Source organism: Eubalaena glacialis, chromosome 18, assembly GCF_028564815.1.
Source record: "Eubalaena glacialis isolate mEubGla1 chromosome 18, mEubGla1.1.hap2.+ XY, whole genome shotgun sequence".
Lineage (NCBI taxonomy): Eukaryota > Metazoa > Chordata > Mammalia > Artiodactyla > Balaenidae > Eubalaena > Eubalaena glacialis.
The window spans coordinates 51,803,155-51,824,730 of NC_083733.1; the positions used below are offsets into that span (position 1 = coordinate 51,803,155).

Sequence of the window (21,576 nt, forward strand, 5' to 3'; positions counted from 1 at the left end):
TTATAGTTTTCTATTAAGGTAAATTATTCTAATTAAATGAGTATAAGAAGCTTTTGAGCAATCACTGGAAACATACAATATATCACAGCTAATTTCCCAATATTTTTCCCACAGTGAAGTATACCTCTGGTTTATAGTAGTAAGAGTTAGAGGAGCTGCTAGCATTCCCAGCCCTCCACCAGGCTCTGGATCACACGGCTAGATGCAGCCAGGTCCCTAAAAAGACAACATATTTGACTCAGCATCATAGCCCAGGCAAACTCATTCAACAAACATATAGCAACCAAATTTAAACAGTCTTATCTTACTTCTCCAGAAGTTTCAGAAATTGTCCTTTTAAAGTACAAACATCCACAAAAACTGAGAAGATGACAACCGAAAAATAATTTTCCATAACAGAGTAGAGATGTGATACTGCCAACTACTTGTCAAATGACAATTGCTGTTTTAAGCTTTGCCCCAACAGATGGTTCATGTCACATGGGTGAAAAGGCCATCAAAGCACAAAGTTCGACCTGTTTTGGCAGAGTATCAGGATGAACAATTAACCCGAAGGCCAGGATGCATGCTGTATATTGAACTGCATGTCCCACAGGAAGAGAGGGAAGATAAAAGCAGTTGGGAAGGCTGAGGGTGTCGACTACGGGCACCCACGTTTTGATGAGCAAATGGGCTTTATTACGAAGGCTGCGCCTTGGTATAGCTACAGTTACTAAATGAAATGCCTTGGGAACTAGATGGATGGAAATAAATCTATGAGCCCAAGAGACCATTCCCTAAGAAGGTTACAGACTGGTTAACGTGATAATGCTTTGGCCTCCAAACACAACTGGGAGACTCAAGACCAACAGCTCAATCTGGATTGCTTCAGCTAACAAAATAAAGAATGATGACAGGAAGTCCATGGTGGTCTCTCAACTCCCTGGAGGGACACACAGAGAAGAAAAAGTTGATTACGGGCAGGTTATAACCACAGAATCAATTAGGATTAAATGGGTCCTCCATGTAGACCTAGTCTAACCACCTTATGTTATAGAAGATGAACTGACACCACCCAGGGAGCTCCTTTTCATCTGTCAGAACCCATATCAAACATCAGTTCTTCTGCAAAGCCTTCCATGCTTCCATCTGGTGGCTTCCTTCTTTGTTATTTTCTAATCTGAAGTGTCAGCTCCATAATTTCAGAAGCTCAAGCAGACAGAAGGTCCTCCATAGTGTTTCTTGAACGGACAAGTGAGAAATGACATGTGTAATTTCACAGAGCAAGACATGGGCCAGTCGTCCTGAGCTCCAACCGAGACAATTTAGTCAGGCTTCAAGGCAGGTTCCCAAGTTTAAAAACACCCTGCAAAAAGTAAAAGATAAAAAAAATTTAAACATTAAAAAAAAAGAATAATAAAATGAACCTCCATATACTCTACTAATATTCAACCTTGTTTCCATCTATACCTTCACCTACTTTCCTTACTGCTACATGAAACTATTTAGATCTTTTTTTTTTAAGTAAATTTATTTATTTTTGGCTGCGTTGGGTCTTTGTTGCTTTCTCTAGTTGCAGTGAGCGGGGGCTGCTCTTCATTGTGGTGCGCGGGCTTCTCATTGCGGTGGCTTCTCTTGTTGCAGAACATGGGCTCTAGCCGCGCAGGCTTCAGTAGTTGTGGCACACGAGCTCAGTTGCTCTGTGGCATGTGGGATCTTCCCGGACCAGGGATCGAACCTGTGTCCCCTGCATTGGCAGGTGGATTCTTAACCACTGCGCCACCAGGGAAGTCCTACATAAAACTATTTAGAAATAAAATCTAGATATCATATCATCTGTAAATATTTTAGCACATATTTCCAAAATACATTGAAAATGTTAAAATATTTTTTAAATATTTAAAAATGTAACCATAATATTATCATTCTGAAATAATGTAATAATACTTTTTAAATATCAAATACCACACTGGTGTTCAAATTTACAAGTGTCCTGTGAATGTCACTTTTTTCTTTTTACCATTTCTTTGATTTAGAATCTAAACGCAATATTTTCCTTGCAATTAATTATTAAAGAACTGAGGCATTTGTAGTTTCACAAGATGTGGATAGTTTTGATTATGTTCCCGTAGTGTTGTGGATCCAGATGAGGCTTGATCAGATGCAGCTTTGATTTGTGGGGGGGCAGGGCTGTAAGGAGTGTCAAGACGACTTCAGAGTTTGTGTTGAGTTTTTCCATTAGCACATCATGTGGGTTCTCTCTTTTCAAGACTTAGTAGCCATAGCTGATCACGCCTAGATCCATTAATTCATTAGGAATACAAAATGGTGATGTTCTATCTATCATTCTTTCTTCATTTATTAGCTGGAAATACTTTTACAAGGGGAAATTTCCCCTCATCTACCATCTGGCCACCCAAGCCCAATTTTAAAACAATTTAACCAAGACCATGTTTTCTCTCAACTTAGAATCCTCTGCAGGAGGATGAACAGCTTTAAGCAAACCTTCATTTATTCTTTATTTTTTAGTCAAGAGTTAACTGAAAGACGGTGGGCCTGACGGCTGCAGAAAAGACCATCTCACTTGGTTCTGAGGACCTGCCTGCCCTGAGATTTTCTTTAGAAGCATTGCTCCCGGGTTTGTTCTAAAGGTCTACCCCTTTCTCTTTGAAAATGTTTTCTCCTGTAATTAAGGGAGTTTCTAATTTAGGGAACCGATAAAAATTCATCAAACTTATATTTTAAAAAAGTCATAATCCTGAAGCTGCAAAGATCTGGCTCCAGGGAAATCCTGAATTGAGGAAAGATGCTAATCAGGACAGAATTTAAGACAACAGTTTATAATCTTTCATCCCCAGAACCGAGACTATCCCAAGGAAATGCCAAGTAAAAAAGTAAAATCGGCGATTGATTTTGCATTTTGAGAAACTGACCAAGCTTTTTGATCAAACGCTGATTGCAAGTCTGACTCAAGGTTAAGCAGATAAAAGAATCCTTCAGGGTACCCCCGCTTTCGGTGCCAGCATGCTACGATTTTGAAAAACCAGACTCTGGCAATCAGAGACCTCACTTGTTCCACCACCGCAGAGGAAATGAAGGATGCTTCGCCTCCAGTTCCTGGCTCCTGTTGACATGCCCTCGGGTTCCTGCTGGCGCCAGGCTGGGAGGGAGAGTGGTCCCTGTCTTACTGTCTGCAGTGGTTAAACGGAATCTCTACTCCTGGATTGAGGAAAGAAAGGCATCTTCCTCATTAATTTCGTGAGGCCGGGGGCCGTCGCGGGGATCCCGCTCGGTCCACCCCCCGGGGAAGCTGTCGGGGCAGCGGGCGCCCAGGCCTTCCTAGCCCCTCTTGTCTACTCCAGACCCCCAGGACTCAGGGCCTGGGAAAAATCCCGGCCTCTGTCGGGTCTCTCCCCGTAGGCTTTCCCTTGGCTTCCTCGTGGTTTGCTAACTCTTGGTGCGGCCTTGGGACAGTCTGTGCCTCCGTTTTCCCAGCTGTAAAGTAATAAGGTTAGACTGGACCCTTGATTCCCAGAATCACCCAGGAAGCTTTTCCAAAACCGTCTGTCAGGGTGGCCCTGGGGACTCAGCGGATCGGAAAGAGGGGCCCCGGGGCTCGCGGCCCGGGCTGGATCCCAGGACCCGGGCTCTCCCGCCTCTCCAACCGCTCCACCCACCGGCCTGCTCTTGCCCTCGGCCCTGGCGGGGTACTGCACGTTTCCGGGCGGGTTCCAGGAGGCTGGGGAGGGCGGACCCGGCTGGGCAGCCCCACCGGAAAGACTCGTTTTAGCCGGAGCAGGCGGAGGCTGGGCGGAAACAGACTTGTCGCGCCCCCCTCGGGCCCTCCGGGTCCCCTGCCCCCAGCGCAGCCCCGCCGGACAAACGCCGGTCCGCAGCTGGGCAGCCCTGGGGTCACCCCTCCCACGCCGGTCGCGCCCCCCAGGCCACACCTGGGCTCCGCCTCGGGTCCCGGGGCTCTGACTCCGCGGAGCTTCAATGGGGGAGGGGAGACCGACCAAGAAGGGGGAGGGCGCGACCCGAGAGGGGCCCCGTTGCCAAGAAACCGACCCCGCCTCGGGCTCTGGCCGCGAGCAGCCGCGGCGCAGCTGCTTCTTCCCCCTCCCCCACGTCATCTCGAGCAGCCCTGTAAGCCGCAGTGCTCAGGCGACCCCAGGCGGAGACCGGAACCTCGGACGGCGGCTCTACGGGTGAAAGCCCGCGGGCACGCCAGCCGACGACCCCAGGCCCGCCCGCCCCGCGTGGGCCGCGACTCTGGACCCCGGGTGGGGCCGTCCAGCCGGCCCAATCACTCCACCTCCGTGGGCCGCAGCCTCCAAATGGGGCGGTCGGGCTGAGCTGTGTGGCGGCGAGACTCAGGCCCATAAGGAAGGCCCGGCTGAGTACGGGCGGGTCTGGGGTTAGCGGCTCAGGTCATCTGGTCAGCTGGCGCGCGCAGGGCCTCCAGCTCCGCCCCGGGGGTGTCAGGGCACGAGGGAGGCCGGCCCCGCCCAGGCTGCAGCCCTGCTGAGCACGGACAAAGCACTGCCTCCTCTCGGGGCCTCTTCTCTGCCTTTCCTGCTGGGGAAGATCGGCAGCCCCAGGTCTCTGCCACAGCCTCCCTAGGGATACAACGATGCACGGGATGGGACATCCAGGCGTTTTACAGGCCCTCTGTGAGAACGGAAACCTAGACAGAAAACAGCCCTTTCTGGGAAGGCGCTCAGGTGACCAAGAGCGCACATCGACGACCGGCTCAGATCCCTGCTCGCCGCTCAAAAGCTTTCTGGGAATTTATGCCAGGCGAGGAGTGCAGATAAGTACGACTCCCCGGAAAATACCCACAGTAACCGCGGGCCTCTAAGAGCAAGTGCTGCTTAATTGTCAGGCTTGGTTTAGACGGAAACCAGTCTGGAGACCAGTTAAGAGAAATGCCAAGTCCAAAGCCCCAGACTTGAGCGCCAGATCTGTCCTGTCCCGTAATCCTGTGTGACTTGGTCAATATATTTAAAGTCTCTGAGCCTCACAGTGTTCTCATGCATAAAAAGAGCCTGCCCTACCTTACCTTCAGAGTACAGCTAGAACAAGTGGAGACAGCAAACATGACAACTCACTGCTACCAGTTTTCTTAGCACCTGGAAAAGAATGTACAACTGCCAAGATTGCTGGGAGGGAGACAATCCCATCCCTGAAGGAAGAGAACTTAAATAAGAACTTTATTTTTCCTTCTATGAAAGTACAATTCCATACTGGAGAAGTGTAAAAATCAAGGAGTCGTTAGAAGCCATTTACTGGGTTTTAACTTTCTCTTTTTATCAAAGAAATGGATGGAGGTTGGACAGGAATGCTGGTGCTCTAGATGTGAGAGAGTTAAAAGCATCAGTTATGGAATCACACATACCTGAATTGGAGTCCCGCCTCTGTTCACAAACATTGTTACCTTAGATGAGTGACTTAACCTCTCTGAGCCTCAGATTTCTTAGCTATAAAATGGAGAAAATAATAGCACCAGAAAATCATAATATGGGGCTGTTGAGAAAATTAAGTGAGATGATTGTAACAGTGCTTGGCACAAGGCCCAGCATACTGTAGTACAAGATGAATGCTAGCTAGCGCTTTTTCTCTTATTCACAGTGGTCCCTACTCTTTCCCTTACCAACATTCTATTGCAAAAAATGTCAAATATACAGAAAAATTCAAAGAACTGTATAGTAAACACCTGTGCATGTTCCACCTAGATGGTACAATTAGTATTTACTATACTTGCTTCAACGTATCTGTTCATCTTCAAGCATCCAAGACTGTAAGAAATTAAATATCTGTTGTTGAAGCCACCCAGTCTGTGGTAGTTTGTTATGGTAGCCCTAGCAAACAAACAGAACCCTTTAGGATTAGATGAAAATTGGAGTTATCAGTGTAAATTCATGGTTTTCAATATACATTAAAATAGATATAAAAATAAATGCAGATGTAAATGTGTGTGTATTATATAACTGTGTATGTATGTTTGCATGTCTGTATATGCATTCATGTACTTCCTATCTCTGTTCCCAGCCATGTTCACTGAGAGTCCCTGGGAGCAATGACATCCCAAAAGCCATACATTCCCCTAGTGTCCAGATCTTGCTTTCTAAATATCATTCTCCATTAAAAGGGCAGGGCAGGGAAAGTACAAGATGAGCCTGGAAAATCTTTTTGTGCCAGAAAATAAGGAAGTGCCCAAAGAATGATACAACATGTCAAACAGACACAGAAGGAGCTCCCACTGGCCAAATCTGGGGCAATTATGATCCATTGAATGAAAGAGAAATCCGTGAGTCCATACATTAATAAATGGGGAGAACGGTAGAATGCTTCCATATGGCAGAATGCCAACTATATAAGGAATAATGGAGTGAGAAAAGCATCATCTCACAACCAGCAGAGTAATTCATCCAAGAATCATCAGTGGATGCTAGAACTTGTAGGAGGAGGTTTGATGAGGAACAAGATATTTACTTAGTTTCAAAGGACCGCCCCCCCCAGCCACATACAAAATGTTTATTAATTACAAAGGTAAAAAGAGTAATTTTGTAGTAAAGAAGCTTGGCAGATACAGATACACCTTAATCAAGTTACCATCATCAGTAATGGGACAAATCGAAATCAGGTGCCACCTGACAAGATGCACCTAGAGGAGCAGCCCCTGTGAACTTCCTGCCCAAAATACAAAACTGAATCTAAACCTGAGGGGACTTCAGTCAAACCAAACTGAGGGACAGTTACAAAATAACTGGCCCATAGCCTTCAAAAGTATTAAGGTCATGAAAGTCAAGGAAAGACTGGGGAACAGTGGAAACAGTTCCAGATTGAAGGAGACTAGAAGATGTGACAATTAAATGCATCACGTGATTCTGGACTCAATCCTTCTGTATAAAGGATGTCATTGAAACAATTGGTGAAACTTGAATAAGGTCTGAGGAGTAGATGTGAGTAATGTATCAATGTTAATTTCCCAGTTTTAGCTGTGTATTCTGGTTATTTAGGAGAGTGTCTTTGTTTGTAGGAAATACACATTCAAGTTTTGGGGAGTGACAGGGCATCAAGCCAGCAACTTATTCTCATATTGTTCAAGAATAGTGAAGTTCTTTATACTGTATTTGTCATTTTTCTGTAGATTTGAAATTATTTAAAAATAAAAATTATCTATAGAAGATATACAGATGGCAAATAAGCATATGAAAAGACGTTTAACATAATTTGTCAATAGGGAAATGCAAATTAAAACAACAATGCAAGGACTTCCCTAGTGGCACACTGGTTAAGAATCTGCCTGCCAATGCAGGGGACATGGGTTTGAGCCCTGGTCTGGGAAGATTCCACATGCCATGGAGCAACTGAGCCCATGTGCCACAACTACTGAGCCCTTGTGCCACAACTACTGAAGCCCGTGTGCCTAGAGCCCGTGCTCTACAACAAGAGAAGCCACCGCAATGAGAAGCCCGCGCACCACAGTGAAGAGTAGCCCCCGCTTGACACAACTAGAGAAAGCCCGCACACAGCAACAAAGACCCAACACAGCCAAAAATAAATAAATAAATAAATTTATTTATTTTTTAAAAATGCAATATTGCTACACACATATTAGAATGGCTAAATTCCGAAAAACTGACATTACCAATTGCTGGTGAGAAAACGTGAAGCAACAGGAACGTATATTGCTGGTGGGAATGCAAAACTGTGCAGCCACTTTGGAAGACCGTTTGGCAGTTTCTTACAAAGTGAAACATAGTCTTACCATACGACCCAGTCATACTCCTAGGTATTTATCCAACTGATTTGAAAACTACGTCCACACACAAGTCTGTCCATGAATATTTATAGTAAATTTATTCATAATTACCCCAAACTGGAAGCAACCAAGATGTTCTTCAGTAAGTGAAAGGATAAACAGTGGTAAATCCATTCAATGGAATACTATTTAGTGATAAAAAGGAATTAGCCATGCAAAAATATGGGTGAATATTAAATGTCTATTGCTAAGTGAAAGAAGCCAGTCTTAAAAGGGTACATATTTTATGATTCCATTTATATGACATTTTAGAAAAGGCAAAACTGTAGAGACAGTAAACAGATCAGTGGTTGCCAGGGGTTTGGAGAGGGAGGAGACTTGACTGAGATGAAGCACAGATGATTTTTTTTTTTTTAAGGCAGTGAAGCTATTCTATATGATGCTATAATAATGGATACTATGCATTTATCAAACTCATAGAACTTTACAGAGCAAAGAATGAACTTTAATTTGTGTAAATTTAAAAAATCATTTAGGAGGTTGGAGAATCCCAGGATTGAATAACGACAAGAGAATTTAACTGTATTACCAATGGATGAAGTAACTTCACTGAAGGGAGTGGGAGAGTAACTTTAGAAATGAGTGGAGACTTAGGACTAAAAGCAAAAGGAACTGTATGTAAGTACTGAACTCTAGTTGATGTAGTGTTTCCCATAGGGGTAAGGGTTAACAATTGTAAAACTACTCAATATATATAACAATTACATAAATGGATGGTGGATGGTTGGGGCCAGGTTTCTCACTAATGGAGTGTTAGTTTACACATAAGCAATGGGAGGAGACTAGAATGATCCACGCAGTAATAGATTAGAGTTGGAGATATCAGTATGAACTCCCGTTTAGCTTAATACAGATAAATATGGCTACGTATAGAAATATTTAGAGATATGTGTGTACACAAGTTAGTATACACACATATATTTTCTTGCTCTGTCATTTGAGAGGCCCTAGAAGCAATAAGACCCTGGTAGCAATGAATGCACCTATTGTCCAGATCTTGGTTTCTATTATCACGCTCCAATAAAAAGGATCCAGGGCTCCTTGGAGAAATGGCTGATTCTAGGACTGGGATATACAAGACGAGCCTGGAGCATCTTACAGTGTTAGAAAGTAAGGAAGTGCTCCATAAAGGCAAAGTTATGGAGGTATGTCAGAGACACAGGGACCAACTGAAAGAGCTCCCAATGGCAAAACTGGAGAAATTTGATCAACAATAACCTAGTATTAGATTTTAACTCAAAGTATAATTTAAAAATATCCATGAGTCCATACTAATATAAATAAATTATTAAATAACTAATTGGGGTAGAATAGACAAATCTTCCATGCAGAAGAATTCCAAATAATTTATGGATGTACTCTGCCCTAAGAAGGTGGGGCACACTCATTCACTCCTTAAGCATCATGACTTCCTTCCAAAGAGCACCGTAGGGAAGGGGGTGGGGAGGAACCATATGGTGGAGAAACCTGACAAACAGTACCTAGGCCTGGTTATCAAGGTCATAGTGAGAGCGCATATCCTAGATAGGATATGAAGAGAAGGTACTTCACCTCTATGATCTTCCTCTCCAAAACCCACAACCTAAGTCTAATCATGAGGAAAACATCAGACAAATTCCAACTGAGGGGCAGTCTATAAAATACTCGACTTCAAATCTGTGAAGGTCATCAAAAACAAGGCGAGTCAGAGAAACTGTCACAGGCAAGTGAAGCCTAAGGAGATATGACAACCAAATGTGATATGGTGTCTGGGATGGGATCCTGGGAAAGAAAAAATGTTAGGTAAAAAATAAGGAAATCTAAATAAAGGATGAACTTTACTTAATCATGTATCAATATTGGTTTATTAATTGTGACAAATGTACCATATTGATGCAGGATGTTAATGACAGGGAAAACTGGGTGTGGGGTATACGGGAACTCTCTGCACAACCTTCACAACTTTTCTGTGAGCTAAAACTACTTGAAAATAAAAATGTATTAAAAATTATCTTTAGAATTTTAAAAAGTTCAATATTGCAAGAGAGAAACAATCATTATTCAGGCCTGTCAGTTCTTATGGTCAATCAGCCGTACGTGTGCAACTCTAGTTAGAGGCTCTTGCCTCTAGGTGACGTTGTCTTCTGTTCAGGTTTTTGGACTAGTCAAGTGTACTGCCAGACAGATGGATTGATATAAAATTTAGAGTCTTTATCTCTAGAGTTTAAAATTGGGCAAGCATGCCAGAACACCTAATAAAACTCGTGGTTTGGATTGATGCTAGGAGTCCATTTGAAATGCCCCAAAATTGCATTGGACCTCAGCTACAACAAGGAGACCTTTGGGAGGCCCTTTGCCCTTAAGAAACATTTTTTTAAATTAATAAACTTTACTTTTCAGAAAGCAGTTTTTGGTTTACAGAAAACATGAGTAGAAAGTGCAGAGAGTTCTCATATACTCCATCCCTCCCACACAAACAGTTTCCCCTGTTTTAACATTGTATTTGTGTGGTACATTTGTTACAATTGATAAGCCAATATGGATACATTATTATTAATAATAGTTACATTGTTTACATTAAGGTTCACTCTTTCTATGGGTTGTCACGTCTCCACCATTATAGAATCATATAGAATAGCTCCACTGACCTAAAAAACCCCTGTGCTCTACCCATTCATTCCTCCCCCACCCATTCTTCCCCTGAACCCTGAAAATCACCAATCTTTTTACTTTTTCCTAGTTTTGCCTTTTCCAAAATGTCATAGAGTTGGACTTTTATAGTATGTAACCTTTTTAGATTATCTTCTTTCACTTAGAAATAAGCATTTAGGGCTTCCCTGGTGGCGCAGTGGTTAAGAATCTGCCTGCCAATGCAGGGGACAGGGGTTCAAGCCCTGGTCCGGTAGGATCCCACATGCCGTGGAGCAACTGAACCCGTGTGCCACAACTACTGAGCCTGCACTCTAGAGCCCGCGAGCCACAACTACTGAGTCCACATGCCACAACTACTGAAGCCCGCGTGCCTAGAGCCCGTGCTCCGCAACAAGAGAAGTCACCTCGATGAGAAGCCCGCACACCGCCATGAAGAGTAGCCCCCGCTCGCCACAACTAGAGAAAGCCCGAGCGCAGCAACGAAGACCCAACGTAGCCAAAAATAAATAAATTAATTAAAAAAAAAAAAAAAGAAAGAAGCATTTAAGGTTCTTCCATGTCTTTCCATGGCTCCATAGTTCGCTGCTTTGTAGCGCTGTATAAATTCCATTGTGTGGATGTTTCACAGTTTGTTTATCCAGTCACCTATTGAAGGATATCTTGGTTACTTCCAAGTTTTGGCAATTATGAATAAAGCTGCTATAAACATTCGTGGGTGGACGTAAGTTTTCAACTCATTTGAATAAATACCAAGCAGCATAATTGCTGAATCATATGGTAAGAGTACATTTAGTTTTGTAAGAAGCTGCCAAACTGCTTTCCAAAGCGGCTATATGTACTATTTTGCATTCCCACCAGCAATGAATGAGAGTTCCTGTTTCTCCACATCCTCACCAGCATTTGGCATTGTCAGTGTTTTAGATCCTAGCCATTCTAATAGGTGTGTAAGTGGTATCTTATTGTTGGTTTAATTTGCAAGTCCCTGGTGAGCATATTTTCATATCTTCTTTTGCTATTTTTTGGTGAGATGTCTGGTAAGATCTTTTGTCCATTTTTAAACTGGGTTGTTTATTTCCTTATTGTTTATTTTAAAGAGTTCTTTGTATCTTTTAGGGAGCAGTCTTCTATCAGATATGTTTTGCGAAAATTTTCTAGTCTGTGGTTTGTTTTTTCACTCTCTTGACAGTGTCTTTCACAGAGCAGAAGTTTTTAACTTTAATGAACCTCAACTTATCAATTATTTCTTTCATGGATCATGCTTTTGGTGCTAGATCTAAAAAGTCATCGCCAAACCCAAAGGGCACCAAGATTTTCTCCTAGGTTATATTCTAAGGGTTTTATAGTTTTGTGTTTTACATTAAGGTCTATGAAGACCTAGTTTTAATTGCAAACCCCAAGGGATGGAAATCGTCAACACTTGGAACACCTCAAGCGGAAATAATAATAATTGAAGGCCGAGTTGCAGTTGAAAACACCCACGACAGGTGTGGCAAGTGAGATCTAATCCTCCTGGAAAGATGGTAAGTTCTTTCAGACAGAGATGCCAGAGATTTCTCCCCTAAGGATATGCTGCTTCTCCTTCATGTTTCCTGACTCCTTTTCAGCCACGAGGGGAGTTAATCTTATCAGGGAAAGAGGCAGGACAGAAATATTCCTGCTTGCGAGCTGAGGATCACTTCCGTCCCCATCCTCAGTGTCATTCCCACTCCCACAGCATGGGCAGGAGAAGAGAAGGGAAATCCATCCTACTGCTCAGGAAAAAAGAAGGGGAGAACAAGAATTTCGAATTATTGTTTGTTCGGGGTTAATTTTTTTCTGCTGCACTGTTGTTTCTTTGCATCTGATTCCAAGAAAAGGACAGACTCCAAGGAGGGGCTCTGGAGAGATCACACTTCCGTACCCCTGCAGGACTACTTTGCTTGGAGGTGGGGCCCGGAAAGGGATGCTGCGGAGGCTGGCAATGGAGGCTGGAGGTTTGCAAAGGAAAGTTTTCCTTGTGTACGTAAGGCTTGAGCAAAGACATCCTGGGACGGGGGCTGGATCTTTTGATCTCCAAGGCAGCCCCAAACCTATTCAGGGAAAAATACATCCTCCATTTGGAATACACTGAGAAGTAGAATTGAAAGGGCTGGTGAGTGACGGGCAGAAGGATGAATGGGAGGAGGAGTCAGGGAGGCCTGCGGAGCTTCTGGCTCAGGTGACCCTCTCCAAGGAGGAGATTCCAGAGCTCTCTGTTGAAATGTGCTAAGTCTGAAGTACCTTGGGGATGTCTGAAAAGTAATGTGTTTCTTGTAAAGCCCCAATAAATGAGAGCAAGGGCTTCCTGTTTCCTGGGAGCGCCCAGGGTTCTAGCTGGTAAGGGGCAAGCATGGAGATAAGTGGTCCAGCAAAGACACTTCTTCTTTACCAACCTTAGTATTAAAATCCCTCTGATGGTCCAATGGGCCTTGGGCCAAAGGAAGGAAAGAGTTCATGAAAAAACTAAAAATAATTTGCTTATTTCTTAGCTAGGCTGGCTTTGCTCAAGTCTTGGAAAAGGAAAAAGGAAAGAAAAAAAAAACAAAACTTGAGAGCAGAAATCCATGGCAACAAGCAACTTCTGTTTATGGATAGCATCCCAGGGAAATTAAGTGTCTGGCTGCGATAAAACAGAAGTGCGTGTGAAGTCATACGTATCCATTTACTTTCCTCTGAGCAAAAGAAAATTCATACCTGTTCTATCTATTCATGAGAAATACATTCTTATATTTTTGTTTGACAAGACATATATCATATTGTTTCGGGAGTTTTGAATAAAGATGATAACATACCACTCTGATTGCTGACCTAGATTGCAAACTGGCTTTCTATAGCCTGGGCTACCAGGAAGAAAGGGGGACAGGATGAAAGGGGTGGGTGTTCATAGGTGGGGCTTCTAATTTCTAATTAAAATTCCTGTCACTTTTTCACTTAAACTTTTGACTGCCCTCCTTGATTCTCTTTTTAAATTATAATTGGTTTCAAACATATAGAAAAGCAAAGTGATCCACATTCAATGATCTCTAAATATTTTAAACACATTTTAGAATCTCTTTCAGTTTGTTCTATTATTTCCAGTTCTTGGAATGTCAATTTCTCTGTTGGAGCAGACTCTCTCTCCTGGTGGTTTGTAATTTATTATTGTGAACTCAACTTCAGCAGGGGTTCCTTTGAGAGTCTCATGTGCCTTGATTGCAAAAGCAACATAACTGGAAGGGGTGTGACCCTCCCATCTAAGACCCTGAAGCTCTGTTCTCATTTCTGACCGGGCCCACTCTCAGGATCCAGTAAAGAGTTCACTACAGATGTATGTGTCTCAGGGAGCTGCACCCCACAGGTGACCACGTGTGCTTCTGAAGTCATCTCCCCTGCACTTGGCATTGGTGCCTGTCCTGAAAGACACTCCTTTCCATGAATAAGGACATTCACATTTCACATCTTCTGCTTCCTCCTGTCGGGGCTTCTGGCCAATCAACACTTTTATCCATCAATATTCCTCCCAAGCTAAAGAAATGCCTCTCACGCCATAGAGGCAAATAGGAGCTGCTTTATGGATTTTGCTGGCACTGTCCATATTCCTGTTTTACAGTCTGGAAGTTGTAAACAATTAGAAAACCATGCTCCGAAGGAGTGTGACGAGAAGGGAAACTCTTTACTATGCTAATTTATCTTCCCTTCCATAGACTCACAGAATAGTCTGACTTTATCCATAACATACCACACTCTCTCTGGCTGCCGTGGGGGAGTCAGCCAAGCAAGACTGAAGAGATGGATGACAGGGAGATGGATGAGGGAAGGACCACCAGAAGCCTTGGAACCTGGCATGGGAGGCGAGAAATGAGGAGAATGAACAAGAATGGCCATTCTTGATTAGGGGAGGATGACTATGGAAGTCTAGAAGAGGAACGTTCCAGGGAAGCCAGAGCAGCGGGACAGAGGAGGGGAGGGCAGAGATGGGAACAAGGTTCTGGGCAGGTGTGCAGTGTGGGGTGGGAGCCCAGGAGGCAGGCAGGTGTCCTTTAGATGATGTAAGAGGTCAACGCTCTGAGGCCACATTATCTGACAAGCAGGGTTCGGGCTTTGGCCAGAAGGTTACCGTCATTTTGGCCCCTCCATGGTGGGGAACCCTCAGGTTCTGACTCCACTGTTCCCATCCCCATCAACCCTGCTGACACAGTGTATCACATGAGGGGGATGCCTCGAACTGGAAGACATTTCCGGCTCAGTGATACAGCGCCTTAGGAAAACTGGTACCAAGCCAGGGTCCCTGGGCCTGCTCTGCTCAACCACTGCTCCTTCTTAAGGATGCTTAAACCTCTTGGACCACTTAGGTGAAATGAGAGCTCCTGCCTGCAGGGGTGGGGCCAGAAGAAGGAGGGGGAGGAAAATGCCAGAGACAGGAACAGTGGTGGGGCGACAGAGCCACGTGAGGGCCTGTTACCCAAAAAGGACTCTACCTGTAGCACAAACTGCAGGATGGGGTATCCGTAATCAGGACCAGGTGACTGGGGGCGGGGGGCACCTGACATGCACACCCACCCCTGAGGATACCAAGATTTGGGGATAGCAGGCGAGACTTTCAGAACCAGTTTTGAGCCCTCAGGTTCTAATCAATTTTCCAAGTACTGAACACATTCAAATGGTGAGGTTTTCGCCCTGGGCCAGGGGCTGCACACGGGTTAAGTGCACATTACATCTCAATGCATGACTGTGGCCGGCTCTCGGTTACCCCCCAGGTTCTAACAAACACGTGCCCGCGGTTCATCTGTTTCTCAGCAAGTATTCACAGAGAGTCTTCCAAGTTGCGGGAGTGGTTCCAAACGCAAAGGGTCAGTGTGAATGGGACAGACCAAGACGCTGACCAATCTGTCCTCATGAGATTCACATTCAGGCAGGGAGATACAATAGAACAATAAATAAACAAGATAGCTTCAGAGAACAATGAGTGCTATAAAGAAAATAATACATGTTAATGGTATATAAAGTGACTGGGGCGGGTGTGGGAGGTGGGACACAGCTGGTGATGGGAAAAGCACCTCTCACAAGGTGGTTTTGAGCTGTGATCGGAATGACAAAGAGAAGCTAACCAAGAAGATCAGAGGGAAGAAGTTTCCAGGCAGGGAAATCGCAAGTGCAAAGGCCCTGAGGCAGGAAAGGGCTTGAGCAGTTCCAAGGGCGGAAGAGACCAGGGTGGCTGAAGCCTTTGGGAAGGAGGAGAGTGGAACAGAGAGGAGAGGCAGGCCTCGGGCCACGTTAACAGCTGAAGTCTATTCTGAGTGCAGTGGGAAACCCTTAGAGGGTTTGAGGTTGGGGCATGACATGCCAAATCATCTTTTAAAAAGTCCCCTCTGGCTGGGTGTGGAGAATGGGTTCTGGAGGACAATAGAATGACAGGGTGCCAGTGGAAACTATCACATTTGTCCAGGTAAGCAGGGATGGAGCCCTGAGCTAGGATGGCAGGGGGAGATACACAGTGCAAGTTGGTAAAGAAACCTGTTGCACATGGTTTGACCTACTACTTCCCAAACTGTCTTGAAGATGGAACCATTTTATCCTGTATCCTATTCCTGTAGCATGGGTGTTTTCCGTTGGAAAATATGGCTGTTTGCTCTGCCCATTTCAGCTAAATTTTCATTCATGAAAGCCATCTTCTTTGCTGGTTTTGCCCCTGCCAGTTGGTCTGGGTGTGAAATTATACTATATCTACTTGACTGCACAAGTCAATTATTCCAGAATCTTGGGGCACTTAGGCACTGCTTCTTCTGAATTTCTTAACAGAAGGGTTCAGAAAAGAATTTAGAAGACTACCCAAGCCCCGACTCAAACATTCATCGTTTACTGATACAGGTTCCTGATGACTGTCCCTGCTCACGAGCAGACTCCTATCTCTGCACTCAGGTATTTTGGATGCGTGTAGGGTCAGCAGAACTCTGCAAAAGTAACATTCCCACGAAGGTTAAACAGTGACTTTAAGTGCAAATTATACACTTTTAAAATGCAGGTCATTATTCTAATCAGAATAATTACTAATAGTATATGTGCCAAGACAAAGGTGAAATTCAAGAGATACAGTTTGCCTGTGGTGGGATCAATTATCATACCTCACTGCCATGCACTTCCTTCATTACCAGGAGCAATAGATTTTGCACTAAAGATTCTCACCTAAATCCTACTGTTATACATTATCTGCAAAACATGACACGAATGTAAGCATCTTTGAAAACACTTACATGTACACATGTTAATAGCGGGAAAATAAACTAAACTGAAATCAGCAAAGTCGCTGCTCTTCAGGGAGTGATCAAAAGGTAACAGCAAATAAAGATGCAGAGGCATCTTCCACAGTCAAGATGCTTTACCATCCCACACTGTGCCTGGGACTAATGCCTGATGATGCCAAGGGCTCCTGGGATGGCAGTTCAACGGATTCTGGCTCCAGGCTCAGATCTGCTGCTGAGCCTGAGGACACATTTTAAAGCCCATCCTGACTGCACACAAAACACATCTCACGCTTCCAGATTGCCATGGTATTTGGGAATTAAATCAATTGCTTCAAACTGTAATCCTTGGATATACCATAAAAGAAATATCTTGAAATATGCTGTGCTCACATTATTGGGGCCTGCTAGAATGTATACATTAAAACCCAACGATGACAACTGGGAAAGCCCACTGACTTCAGCCCCAACCTGTGAGATTACACTCTTGTTCTGCAAATAAATGGACAGGACCAAGGAGACACACGGTGCTTGTTTTTTGATGCATTTCAAAGGCCAAACAGAAGGAAATGCTTAGTCATGAGACATAGAAGAAATCATGCACATTCACACAGGCCGGGCTCACCTCCCCACTTGCGGAAAGAGCTCAAGTGAGTTCACCTCGTTGCCTTTCAAGGGCTGGAAGCTACTGATGCTATTCGGTTCTCTGCCTTTGCCTCAGCTGAGCCAGCTTGTCTCTGCATCTGTGGCAAAGAAAGAAAGTTGTCCTCCACGTTCTAAGTTTCTAAGAACACACGTGTACTTGTGACCCATGGGGGAACACAGCCTCAGCATGCACTTTCCTGAGACTTCTGCAGCAGAACAAAACAGTGGGGTTTTCTTGCTGCTGTTGTTCTTTTAATAAATTTATTTATTTACTTATTTTGGCTGAGTTGGGTCTTTGTTGCTACGTGCAGGCTTTCTCTAGTTGCAGCGAGCGGGGGCTACTCTTTGTTGCTGTGCGCAGGCTTCTCATTGCGGTGGCTTCTCTTGTTGCGGAGCACGGGCTCTAGGCGTGCGGGCTTCAGTAGTTGTGGCACGTGGGCTCAGTAGTTATGGCTCGCGGGCTCTAGAGCGCAGGTTCAGTAGTTGTCGTGCATGGGCTTAGTTGCTCCGCGGCATGTGGGATCTTCCCGGACCAGGGCTCGAACCCATGTCCCCTGCAGTGGCAGGTGGATTCTTAACCACTGTACCACGAAGGAAGCCCCAAAACAGTGGTTTAACTGAGACTTCTCATGTGATTTTAGATCGTAACTCTTAACGATGGCTTTCACTTCTGGGAACATTGGTGCTTTTGTAAGAATTCTGTTAGCAGTTGCATCACAGAGAGATGCTAGCAGGCCAACCATGGGATCAAGCTTCGTTTGCTGGCACATCTCAACTTATCCCCTCCCCGGGTTTCCTCCTCTATTCCTGGAACCTCAGGTGTCCAGGAGCCAAAGAGGACTCTCGTGGGTTGGTTGAGAGTCAGGCTTTCCCTGGGGACTGGCACGACGAGGAGATGCAGTGTCTATAAGGATACGTTCAGCTGCTCGGGTGGGGACGGGGGTAACCACTGTCTGCGTCCTAAGCAGGTGCCAGCCCCGCTGCCTGGATCGCTCAGGGGAGCCGGCACAGAGCCAGCTCAGGGTGGCTGGATGCAGGTGGACAAGGGGAGGTGTGGGCGATGATGGGGTGTTGTGGGGCATTGCGTGGGTAGCAGCTGATACACAGGTGCTGAGAAGGATGAGTCCCAGGGAAGCTGGCCTGGCTGCAGAGGGGACAGAGGGTGTAGCGAGAACCAGTGGGCTCCAAGGCTGGGCTTAGGGATGCTCAGAGAAACCCGAGACGGTGCTAGTAGCAGACAGCCCGAAGACCACCGCCCAGAAGGAAACATGTTGCTATTACATAGAATAAGACTCTGGAAAGGCAAGGCCAACAACTTATCTCAATGACACGGCCGCACCCTGACTGCAGATAAAGGTAGCAAATCATTCCTAACAGCGGCGGTTCAAGAAACTGAGGTGGGGATGGCAGCCAAATAGGAGGCTGTCTCACCCTCCCCATGGCCCCTACATTGCCATCAAGGGAGGTGGGTGGGAAGCAGTCTTCCTGACTACCCCCCCCTCCCCCCAAATGCAGGAGGATCACGTTCCAGGCCTCTGTGGCTGGGCTTCAGCCCTCTGCCCTCAAGCAGTGCCGCCAGGGGCCTCAGCCGGCTCAAACACACTGCAGCTGGCTCCAGCCTGAATCAGAAACTCCGGCCCTGACCCTGAGGATGGCTGGGGTGTTAAGTGGGAGCTCAAGGCAAGGCCTGGACCCAGTTTCTTCAGTAAGAATTGTTTACACTGAAGCTTTCTCAGGCTTCACAATCTAAAGCTTAGCATGGAGATCAAACTCAGTGATTTAAAAAAAAAAAAAAAAAAAGAAGAAGAAGAAAGAAAGAAACTTCTGCAACGTCTTTCTGGCAAATAACAATTTTTATCTGCAGGTTTACAACTTCCAGGGATGTTCCGAATTCAGCCCACAAGGGTGCTGAGTGCAGCTCCAACCACAGACATCCTCAGAACTCAGGACTTGGACAAAGGAAAGGGGGTGTGGGGGACCCCCCGGAAGTGTCCTTGGGGCGGAGACAAAGTCCACAAGCCCTTTCTCCACCGGCAGCTCATGGCCGATTTTCATCTGGAATATCTTTGGCCCACATCCAGATTAAATGCCAGTTAGAAAGCTCTGGCCGCTCGCTCTTTCTGGGCAGACGGCAACAGAGGTGAGCTCTAATCATTTACAAAGGTCACGATCGGGAGCCAGCCCCGGAGCGGTCATTTAAAATTCGATTGATCCCTATTTGTAGTCAAGGAAAGAAAATGGGCACTTGGACTGTATTGTAATTATGGGGCTTCCAGGCAACCGTAAATAGATGTGCAATCTTGATACTGGCAAATACCTGGGAGAAGAAATTATTACTCTGGTGGAGCACGTTGCTAGGAAAGGTTGAAGATAAAATTGCGCATAAAAAAAATCAATCATCTTTTAGCTAATTTGCCCTGCTCACCACCCATCAGGGTTATCACAATTGTCAGATGTCTGCTGAATATATTAAGATGAGGGTCTACTTGTTAAAAATGATCACCTAGAAAGCAAAGGCCTCAAATGGCAGTGGGGACCCTGGAGAGCTGACACTGGGGGCTGGGTGGGTCCAGGGGCCTTGTGTACAAAGGAGGGGCCTCTTGCTGAGAGACAGGGAAGTAGAGGAACCAGCACCAGCTCTCATGTCTGAGATGCCCCCCGCCATGGGCACAGCAAACACCAGCCCCATGCCCACCCTGCTGATGACTGGGGAGAAAGCCATCTGGAAGGAGGAAGGTCTGCTTGTCCTGTGAGTGGCAGTAGGAGAGTGAGTAGCTGGCACATTCTGTGCTGCTTGGTTACAGAGGACTGGGCCTGGCACTTTGACATCCATAACCTTAACCCTCATTACGACCCCCCCGGAGATAAGTATTATTAGCCCCCTTTACTGATGGGAAAATGGAGGCAGGGCAAGGTTCAGAAATGTGACCGAGGTCACATGGAGGCAAGTGGCAGAGCGGGGTCCAGAGTCAGCTGGAGGTAGAGACCAGGGTATCTGGGTGCCTCACCCCGCTCCGGCCGAGGTCGCGCTAGCACCTCTGAAAGAGCTGAGGGCAGGGACTGGCTGCACCCACCCTCCAAGTCTGCTTCTGCCTGTTCCACACCTCTGGAGAATCTCTCTCTCCCTTTGCCTCTCTAGGAACCTACAAGGCACCGAGCATAAAATGATACTGGTGGGAATTCCCTGGCAGTTCAGTGGTTAGGATGCCATGCTTTCACTGCCAAGGGCCCGGGTTCAACCCCTGGTTGGGGAGCGCGGCCAAAAACAAAACAAAAAAAACACATGATATTGGCTGGACGGCAAACATTCCCCACAGGGGCTGGAGGGCCTTCTGTCTTTCTTCCGAGCTGAGTCTACCTTATGAGAAGCAAGGCTGCTATAGTCTGGAGAGCTTGTTTCTGCTTGGGGATGGTCTCTAACATCTGCCCCCTCTCGTCAATCCCACCTTCTAAGGTCAGTATGCATAGTGCCTTGGCATCCCAGGAGCTCCGTGATGGCTGCCAGTGGGATGGGCAGTGCCTCGCTCAGGAGTGAGGTATATTAAACCAAGATACCCCCTTCTCCATGTGGAATCAACAGTTCTAGGACACAGGTGGTAGGCTGGGTGCTGAGGAAAGGGCATGCCTGTCAGCCAGGTGAAGGTATCAAATGGAGAGCCTTTCTGAAATTGACCTGCCACTGTGGGGTAAACCTCTATAAGGGCTCAATATTATACCCAAGTAATGCTACTTCTATAAAAATCTATTCCAGGGAAATTTTCAGGGAGTAGATAGAGATTTATGCACATTGATCACAGTGTTGTACATAATGTGAAAAATTGTGAAGAACTTCAATATCCAACATTTGGGATTGATCAAGTGAATTATGGCATCTGCATATGGCATTATAGTGTTTTATATAGAGTGTCTCGTGATATGGGGAAATGTTTATGAAATAAAGCTAAACAACCACAACAACAAAAACCCAAGTATCAAATCATAGAAAACCTTATAAAGAGAAATTCATAGATAGCTATGAGGATTATGGGTGATGTGGTTCTGCTTTCATATACTTTAGTGCTTTTCAAAATTGTCTATATTTAGTTATCATCTTCCACGGGTGGCTGGGGTCCAGGCCTGGGCTAGGGTCCAGCCAGGCCACAGCGACCCCGGGACGTCCAATTTGGGTTCATCGGAAGGTGCTTTTCTTCCTTTTTTTTAATGTGGTAAAATGTACATAGCATAAAATGTGTCATCTTAACCATTTCTAAGTGTACA

General features: G+C 45.4%; 1 long non-coding RNA gene across 1 annotated transcript in view; it reads right to left on the bottom strand.

Moving 5' to 3' along the window:
- Positions 1-412: 412 nt before the first annotated feature.
- Positions 413-21,576, bottom strand: part of LOC133078815 (uncharacterized) — a 211,905-nt gene continuing 190,741 nt past the window's right edge. The window contains exon 4 of the long non-coding RNA XR_009697946.1: positions 413-1,345. This is a non-coding gene — a long non-coding RNA (uncharacterized LOC133078815). The remainder of the gene's footprint in view (positions 1,346-21,576) is intronic.